This window comes from Dipteris shenzhenensis, chromosome 24 (genome assembly GCF_047967505.1).
Source record: "Dipteris shenzhenensis isolate YYH24624 ecotype China chromosome 24, Dip_SZ_1.0, whole genome shotgun sequence".
Lineage (NCBI taxonomy): Eukaryota > Viridiplantae > Streptophyta > Polypodiopsida > Gleicheniales > Dipteridaceae > Dipteris > Dipteris shenzhenensis.
Window position 1 is genome coordinate 15,919,940 of NC_141619.1, and position 9,978 is coordinate 15,929,917.

Consider the following 9,978-nt stretch of genomic DNA (forward strand, 5'->3'; position numbering starts at 1 on the left):
TATATCTTATTTTTGTAGTCCTCGAGCAACCATATACTTGAGCTCATGCTTTTTACTGTCTAATATGTGAAATATCATGAAGTTAGAGAAGCAATTGCATGTTGCATGCTTGCCTTCTATCGATCCTTTACCACAAAGTTCATTACACTCATGACACCAAATTCGCACATGGGGCACCCGATTGAAGTCCTCAGAATGCAACTCAAACTTATCATCCCTTAACACTACCATTTCCTTTAGCTTTGATCTAACTCTATCAAATTCATGTTGCCAAAGTTCAAGAATACTTGGGCTCAATAATCTACTAGAAAGCTTTAAAGACATGTGCACTTGGGCATCAAGATTTATGTCATCAGCTGGTTGAGTGCAATGTCTTTTACATGGATAAGAAGTTTCCTCTATGCGGAATAGACTTCTCTTGATGTGCATTAAGAGTTGATTATTGATTGTCCATCGTTCCTCTTACCATTTGGTTATTGTATATTCATTCTCAACAAACTCAAAGGGACGTTCCAATAGAAGCTCTCATCACCTTCAATTTGTTCACGAACATGCGAGAATGTGTGATGACTTGTGTCTCTTGTCACCCTAACAACACCTAATTCCTCCTTTTTATCATAGTCAATCACTTGAATCCTAAAAAAAGATGCCATGATAGGAGACCGATGTACTTCAAAATAAAATGAGAACCTTAACTATAACCTCCCTTCCACCTGTGTGTGCATGACCTACAAAATTTAGATTGCCAATTTGTGCATGACTGTGAGTTTCAATTTAATCATTATAATAAAAAAATTTGTGCATGACTCATGGGTTTGAGTTTAACCATAATAAACACAAACTCTTTCCAAATTAATACACAATTCTAATACACAAATATAAAATTTTGGAAAAAAATAAAAATACATTCTAAGACACTTTACACTTAATTAAATTCAAATACTATAAACACATATACTAGTATCCAGAATGCAAGAAGTTACAGCATGAAGATAGAAATTTGAACTTTTAAAAAAAAAAATTTATAATTCTTTATGAAACTCAAATAGTATAGATGCATATACTAGAATTCAAAATGCATTGAAAGAGTAACATTATAGTTTATAGACATAATTGTCCAAGAGTAGCTTTATAATAAAATCGGATTAATAAAACTAAGGCATCATCTCAACTGCAGGCCACAAATAGGCATGGGGTTGTGTTAAATCTTGCTAGTCGATTATTCATTTCGGCCAATGTCATTCTATTTTGTTTCTCCACAAACATATAGTTAGTTGCATTGAAATAAATCTACTGCAACTTGCCACTCCATGCTGACTATTTTGTGTAATCCTCTTTGAAGTAGTATTCCTTACACTCCTGATAAAAATTAATAACCTCTTTAATCATGTATCCCATGGCAAACACATTTGATTCTGTACAGTAAGCATTGGTGTTCTCAAGGTCGAATATTTCTGGAGCTTGCCAAGGCCAGAGTTGTGATTTTGTCTTATTGTTGTATCTTCTTGATCTTATAAGTCACATCATCCATATCTGAAGTACACTTCACAAAATTAACAGCTTCTCTTGATTTAGTGTATCAAAGAAGCAATCCCCAATCAATGATGCCGACCCGTGGACTATGATACTTGGTAAAATCTAGCATGACATTGAAAGGGTGTAGATCACAATGTATCATGCCTTCTTGGTGTACAACTACTAATGCATCAACCAATGCATGTATGATGTCTGGGGTAGCTTCCACAAATGCCTTTAGTCTTGTAAGCTCTACATTACTTAGTATTGGATCTGGTTCTCTCCTAGTGACTCCATAGCCTTTCAAGCATAGCACTTGCTTTCCAAAAGTCCCTTTCTCAAGGGTAGCTGCATCATCATGTCTCCAATACTCCCTCCATTGAATTAGGGAAAAATATTGATCAAAGGTAAGCTTTTAGTAGATCCTATGCATCTGACAATCCTTGGATTAATATTTGCATTCCATACTCTTTTTCAAATAACTGTAAGGTGTGAGATATGTTCCCTTTGTAGCGCTTCATTGCATAAGTAATACTTTGAGGAAAGAAGGAGATGCCATTTAAAGTGACTTTAAAGCACACTCCAAATGAGCCAGCACCAAGATTCTCACCCTCCTCTATAGCCTCATGGGGGATACCTAACACAATTGAACAATCACCATTCCTAAATGAATGTGCTTTGTGAGAAGCATCCCTGTGACTACCCTCAATAGCTAACCATGCCTCAGAAGTTGGATCACATGAATGTTTTAATTTCTCATATTGCACTCTCTTTGAAATAGTGAATTGTGAATCTATGTCTTTTGCCCTCTTGCTTCTACCCTTATCCTCTTTCCACTTCAAATCCCAAAAACCTAAAATTTCCATGTCAATATTAGGAGGCAAGTCATCTCACAAGTCTTCTGCACATTTCTTCATATTTCCTATGATGTTGTTGATCAGGTGACATACTCCACCTTCATTCATTTCACTCTTGGGCAGTGTCTCTCCCATTGTGTTGGCTATGACCTCATTGTAGAAACAAACTATCCGTATTGCATTTCGAGTTATGTCTGTATTTGCTCCTTGCTCATCTTACTTATCCCTATACAAAGATGCTGCCTAATGACTTTGAGCCAATTTTTCCTTTGCTCTGCTTGCATCTTTTCACAAAAGGATTTCTGGCAAAAGATGCATGAAAAAACCAAGTATTGAGAGGGAATCTAAAATATATTCATATTTTAATAATCAATGAACACAAAGTCAATTACAATAAAGAACACAATGAACTCCATTCTTATGAAATTTGTATCATGCTTACATAGGCCTACCATTTGAGTGTGTGGAGAAGTGTGTGTTAGACTCTAGAGATTATCAACATTGGAAGATTATTTCAAATAATATCCAATGGATGATGACCCAAAACTGATTAAAGATAACATTCAACTTGGAATCCTTATACATGAGCAGCTTTCAAAGACCCCATGGATAGGCATGAATCAAAGACAAAAATATCATCGGCTCTAGCAATGTTACCTCGGATGTATGAGCATGAATCGGGGAGACATTGAGCTTTCATTACATGCATTTGGAGGTGGCTGTAGCATGAAAAATGCTTTCTAATAATGGACGTATGTTCCTGTAGCTTAAAGTGATGATTGATGCTATCTAGTGAGTGAAGAACCTCATCATAGTCTTTCTCAAAATATCCCCATCAAAACATTTATTTTTATTTGTTCTCCTTGGAACCACACAACCGTTAGACGTGGCCACATAATCCATAATTTTTTCCTCCCATCCATCAATTTCTTCCACCAAGTGGTCGCTCTCCACATATTTGTATATTTATTGGGAAGTTTACAACCTCTACACACTAGCATTTATGCAATGGTCCCCTACATTCTACACAAAATATTTCCAAAGAGGACAATGATGCAGGTACAGGTAAAAGAGGAATAGCGAAGAGTGAAATGGAAGCAAGGCAAGTAATGAATCAAGGGAGATGAAATCCTCTAGAAAGAAGGAATGCATGGTTTCACCAGCATGGTAGGGGTATAAAGTTGAAGTTGACAATGCCCCTAAAGAGTGCAAAGCAAGGCGTTCTTTTTCATGTGGAAGAAACTATATACCTTTGAGTTATGATTGCTTGCTAGCAATAAGAATCCTAAAATTTGCTCACAATTTGCACCTTCACAATTAATGTCAGGTCTTTATTGAGGATGGAAACTTGGTAGAAGAATACCAACATGCAAATCCAAATCTCAATGCTACTTATAACCAAGGTGGTGATAGATGAAGGAGTCTAACTAAGTTATTATTTTACCAATTGCAACAACGCATGGGTTTCCCATTAGTCTATTAATTATACTAGATCACAATTATTTTAAACTAAACAACACAAACAACCATTTCATATGCAAGCTACAATGACATGAACATCGAATCAAATGACTGTCAAAGCTTGGACAATTACATTTAATAATGTTAAGTACAACAACACCAAAAGTTGAATAAATGACCAAGTGTCAAAGTCAAAACTATCATACAACACTGATAACCTACAACAACATTGAAAGCCAAATAAATGACCATGTGTCGAAGTTTAAACATTTGTTTTATGAAATAAGCGTTGTTGAAGTAGTATGGGCTGCATGGGTCTTGCCACTGCTGCACGATCATGCAAGCCATGTGATGCACGTGGTGCTTGTGCAGGCAAGAATGGAGATGGAAATCTATCTGCTTGTGCAGATAGGTTGTGCATTCTTGGTGCAAGCGAGTATGCGGGAGATGGAAACTAATCTGTATGTGTGGTAGGAAGCACAAATGGAGAAGCAAAACATGTGGTGAAATGTGGGCATGCATGTGGTGGGAGATGTGGACCGAGAGGAGGAACTTCTTCTAGGTATGGAAGAACTTGGGAAAAAGGGATATGGGGAAAGACATGCTGTGGTGTGGCTACATTGGTGCTTGTGGCTACGTTGGGTGCAATGCGGCATGTGACTAGGGGCATGGGTGCATTGGTGCTTGTGGTTGCGGTGGGTGCAATGCGGCATGTGACTGGGGGCATGGGTGCATTAGTGCTTGTGGTTGCAATTGTGCTTGGGGGCATGGGTGCATTGATGGAAGGGAGGTCGAGGCACCTCCTTTGCCTTTGAAACCTTGCCACGCATTCTTGATGTACGTGACCCTAGCATCTACAACAGGACCCTCTCACTTTGTGTCACACGAGTTTATGTCTCAATCAATTTGACCAAGGCATCGTCGACCCTCCAACGCGAAGTGGTGCAAATACTAGTCTATAGACTCTACTGTAAATACATCTAAAAATCGGTCATGCAAGGTCCTCCCTCCATGCTCTGCCATTGTCCTCGCCAAATTCTGTACGCCACTTTCACCATCTTGGAAAGCTGTCTCAATGATATCCTGATCGACATTCATTAAGAAGTGTACATTCTTGTTTTTCAGCACCTTCCTCTAAATCTTAGTGAGATCAGGTTGCTAACACTTCCTCTTCTCACCTGCGTGAGCCATCTCATATGCAGTAAGCTGCAACACAGAATTCAAAGAAGAATTCAGTGCCAGTTGTAATAAGAAACTCATTAAGCCATAACAACTAACAATGCAAGCAGTTTATGAAATTACCTAGGTGTAACCTCTCAACTCAAGCTTACATCATGTAACAGACTATAGAAAATCAAAACACAAAAAATAAGTGTGTAACCTACACAAAAAATGACCTAGGTATAACCCTAATTATGGACTTCACCATCTAACACTAGGCTTCAACTGCAAACACACAACTATCAAGGGACAGTTGAGTACCAGACTAAGTGTCTAAGAGCACATCGCATGATATCTAACTTAGACTGCAATACACAACTATCAAAGGATAGTTGAGTGCGAGACTAAGTGTCTAAGAGCACATCACATGATATCTAACTTAGACTGCAACACACAACTATCAAGGGACAATTGAGTGCCAGACTAAGTGTGCTTAAAAACATCTCTGAACTTAAACTGTAATAAACAAATCTCAAGGGAGAGATGAGTGCCAGAATAAGCATCTATGAAAACATCACTAAGCTTGGACTGCAACACATAACTCTCTTAAGAGAGATGAGTGCCAGCCCAAGAGTTCCTACAAACAAACATTTTTATACAAATTGAGACTACAACACACCACTCTCTTTAGAGAGATGAGTGCAAGCCTCAAGTAAAAAATAATTATTTATATTAAAATTAAAATTGCAACACATGACAAAAACAGACTACTGCAACACACAACTCTCGCAAGAGAGATGAGTGCGAGCCTGTCTACACACTAAAATACAATACAAAATAAATATTAAATAATTTAAAAAGACTACAACACACCACTCTCCTAAGAGACATGAGTGCCAAGTCCTAAACAAAACAAAACAAAATAAACACAAGCAAGGGTGCAGTAAGGTACCTATGAAGAGAGTTAGTAGGTATCGTAATAAGCAAGCAGGAGGTAGTAGGTAAGCAAGCAAGAGGTAGCAGGGCTGGCAAGCAAGTGGCTAAGGTGGCAAGGAAGACAGGTGGATGTATTCATATGAATACCAAAAATGGCAGTGGCTGCAAGTTTATACTACGTTTATTCGTACAAATAAATTGGGCTATTCATACGAATAAAGTTATTCGTAGGAATAGGTTATTCGTACGAATAAAATAGCAAAAAACATTTGAAATGTTTTAAATCGTAAAAAACGTGTATTTGAGCATTTTTTTCGAATAAAAAAAATATACGCCCAAATTAATACAACTTAGCCTACCAGGAGTACATACGTGAAGAAGGAGGGCTATCCGTTTGATTGATTCACTGAGATTTTATGCACATTTTCTTGATTTGGAGTGGATTGTTCTCTTATGAGCCAACTTATTGTCATACTATGGCTGCGTGTTTAGTGTAATGGCATAAGTTGTTTCTAGTTTTTTATACATGCATCGGTTTTGTAATAAGTCCTTGGGACACTCTTCAAGAACATTGCTACAGTGTAATAATTCCTTGGGACACTCGTCAAGAACATTGCTGCAATAAGATCCTTTTCATTCTTTCTTAAATCTAACGTAGGCTTCTTTTGTATTACATTATAAATCATAGCAAATTTTGACTTTGTATTTAATTGGGCCCTCTAATAAGTGGATATTTATAAATACATTTAAGCTTGTATAATGGTGGCTCCTTTCATAATTACATGTTCACATATATATTAATTAATAAGCTCTTGAAAATTATAGGCATGGATTAGGGATAAGCATTGTCATTATTATGAGCAGGTGGAACCCCATTTGAAAACAATGGGATTGCCATGTTTGGTTATACCCTGTGGTGGTGATGTTGGCTCATAGCTTGCAACCTTCTCCGCTTGGTTTGTAGCCTTATGCAGTTCTAGCAAGACTTTCTTCACTTAGTGATGCTTCACGCTTCCCTTGCTCGAGCTACTTTTATGTGCTAGTCAACTATGGTGCTTGCTTGCTAGGCTAGACCTAGACTCCTTGGGAGTTCATATCAATTGGATCTTACTTCCTACTCCACTATTCCCATATAGCGCTCGATCAGGTACATTAACTAGTGTTTTTGGGATGGTTGATTTTCGCTTAATAACTGTAGGCACGGCTATGTCTGAGCTTTTTCCTCCACTCTAGAAATGCAAAGCAAATGCTTTTGGGTGTTTACTCTCTACCTTATCCTACTTGTTTCCCACTCCACTATTCCCATATAGCGCCCGCTCAGGTACATTAATTGGTGTTTTTGGGATGGGTGATTTTCTCTTAACAATTGTGGGCACGACTGTCTGAGCTTTTTCCTCCACTCTAGAAATGCATAGTAAATGCTTTTGGGTGTTTACTCTCCACCTTATCCTACTTGTTTTGTAATGACCCCCACTATCATCTCATAATGTTTAGCTTAATGTGTGTTGGCATTTGACAACCAAACTACCTCTCAAAAAGCTTTAGATTGTGCTACTATGTGGTGTTGTATTATGTTGCTATGATGAGTCTACAGGCTCTCAGTAGTTCATTGATGTTGGAATTTATTTCTTGTCACTACGTACAGCCTTACATTTTCTCTTACCATTGCTTCATGTTTTAACAGAGAGTGCCCTCATGTAACGTATCCTTACCTATGCTTAGTGTAGTCCTATCCATGATTACTAAATGGGATATTGTTAGCCCACATAGCTTTGGGTACTCCCTGGAGCATGTATTATACAGTTGCTTTGCTCTTGATGATATTCATGAAAGATGTAGCTCTCGGTACTGCCAAGCATGCATATGGGCAACTCACCTTGCTCTGTGAGGTCACCCATGATAACCTCATGTATTATGTTGTCCAACTGCGTGGATGCCATGGAGATTTTGACGAAGAATTTTGGTAACACTGTTATGATGCGTATTGCTTATCTGCATGGCTCCATTCATTTAGCTCCCTTGTTTGTTGGCCTTCTACTGGCTCTCTTTATTTGCTCGCGTACCCTTATTCCTACCTTGTGTTACTACATATACATGCTTATTTATAATTTTCATCTTTATATATAGGTATTTATTTATTTATTATTTTTCTATATACTTATATATGTAAAAATTAGCTTATTGGCGTTTCTTTTATATACTTGGTTGATGCTTTTGTATATATGTATTGCTACTTTTTATGATTTAATTTTTATTACTAATAAGTTTATTTTGGACTATTTCTCTCATAATAAACCCTTTGATCAAGAAAATCCATTGTGTATTTAGCCTTTGTATATTATTACCATCAAGCCCACTTATGACACTTATTCTACAAATTATTTGAACACTTTCATAACACTTTTAATACCTTTTATTGGTTGTTATGAAACTCAGCTTTTGGAAAAAAGACAAACTCCCTTGTACTAATGTTTGTTATTCATGCAACTGCTAGAAATAAACCCCAAAAAATTGTGCGTACAAGGTTTGTGTCTCACAAGTGCTACCCCTACCATTAGAGCCTTCTCTTCCATGCCATTTAAGTCAAGAGAGAAGCTCTTCAGAATTAGCAATCAATCTAGAAGCAACCATTAAAGGGCCCATTAATGCAATCCCATTGATCAACCACCTAGTGGTCAAATACAAGAGTATGCATACTAGCCAGCATAAGGACCCAAAGAATCATGCACCAATGCTATGAACTACACAAAAAATCAGCCAACATCATATATTTTCTAATAAGTATATGAATATGTATGTTTAAGATGGTCAAACCTCCCTACATTTTTGGTGTACAAAGAAATTCATGTCAGAGAACCCTGACTGCCTTCTTATCATGTTTGGATTTTCAAACATATCCATTGGTTTTTACATGTAAGCCTTTAAGTGCTTATAAGAAGCAACAATAAAGGCAAATGAAGCTCAATATAAGCCATGGTAGTGGACTGCACAATCCTAAGTCTCACATACATATATGCAAAGAGTTTCCAGTAATCAAGCTTTTGACATAAATAGTCCTTCACCCATGCGTTCTGATCTATAAACAAAATATTCTAGCTCATTCCATCTACCAAATGTCTAAATAATTAAGTATAATCTTATATGTTTCCTAGACACAAAATACTATGACATTGTGATTGGAGTGGAAAAAACTTAGATTTTTAAAATTTTATATGGTAACTCTCTGCGACCAAACAAGGAAAAAGATTCCATAATAGCCAATAAATCTTGCTCATTATTTTTAGGATAAAAAAGGAATCTTTTACATAAGCTTGTGCCACAAAATGGCTATCATTAGGTAATTGTATCCCAGCATCCAAGGCAGTGAGATGATCCAAGTATTTCAACATAGGATGAGTGGCAATGGCATAAAGCAAAGCAGTTAGATCACATACTTGATGGACCAAGTTCCCCAAAATCTAGTGAGGCGGGAGATTACATCCTAAAATGCAGGAAGTAGGGTTGTCCCAATAAAGCTAGTAAACTATTTTTGCATTTTATTGCCAAAGCCCATCTTGGCCATAGCTTTTCAAATGAAATCAGGATGGTATAATTGAATCTTTTTCCACATCGCCTTGCAAAAGAAGGACATCTTGTTGTGTATACTTAGCATATTCAATACCTATATATGCATTTGCAATGTTACTGGTAATAGTAAACTAGTAATATGCTTTTCTCATATAAACCCATATTGAGCAGGATGTAAACCATAATTGAGGATACCCTTGATTTTATTTGCAACCATCCTTGAAATAGGCTTGTAAGCGAGAGGCATCAATGTGATAGGACAGCAATCATTTAGAGACTCGTACAACTATTACTTCGAGAGCAAGTCAACCATTTTTCCCAAGAATCCCAAGCATGATTAAACCATATATAACCAAGTTGGAGAATGATATCCCAAAAGCCACAAAGAATTCTAATGTGAGTTCATCCCACCAGAGATATTCCCAATGACCACAATCATGTAAAGCATTAGAGAGCTCCTAACTTGTCAAAAGTTGTTCCA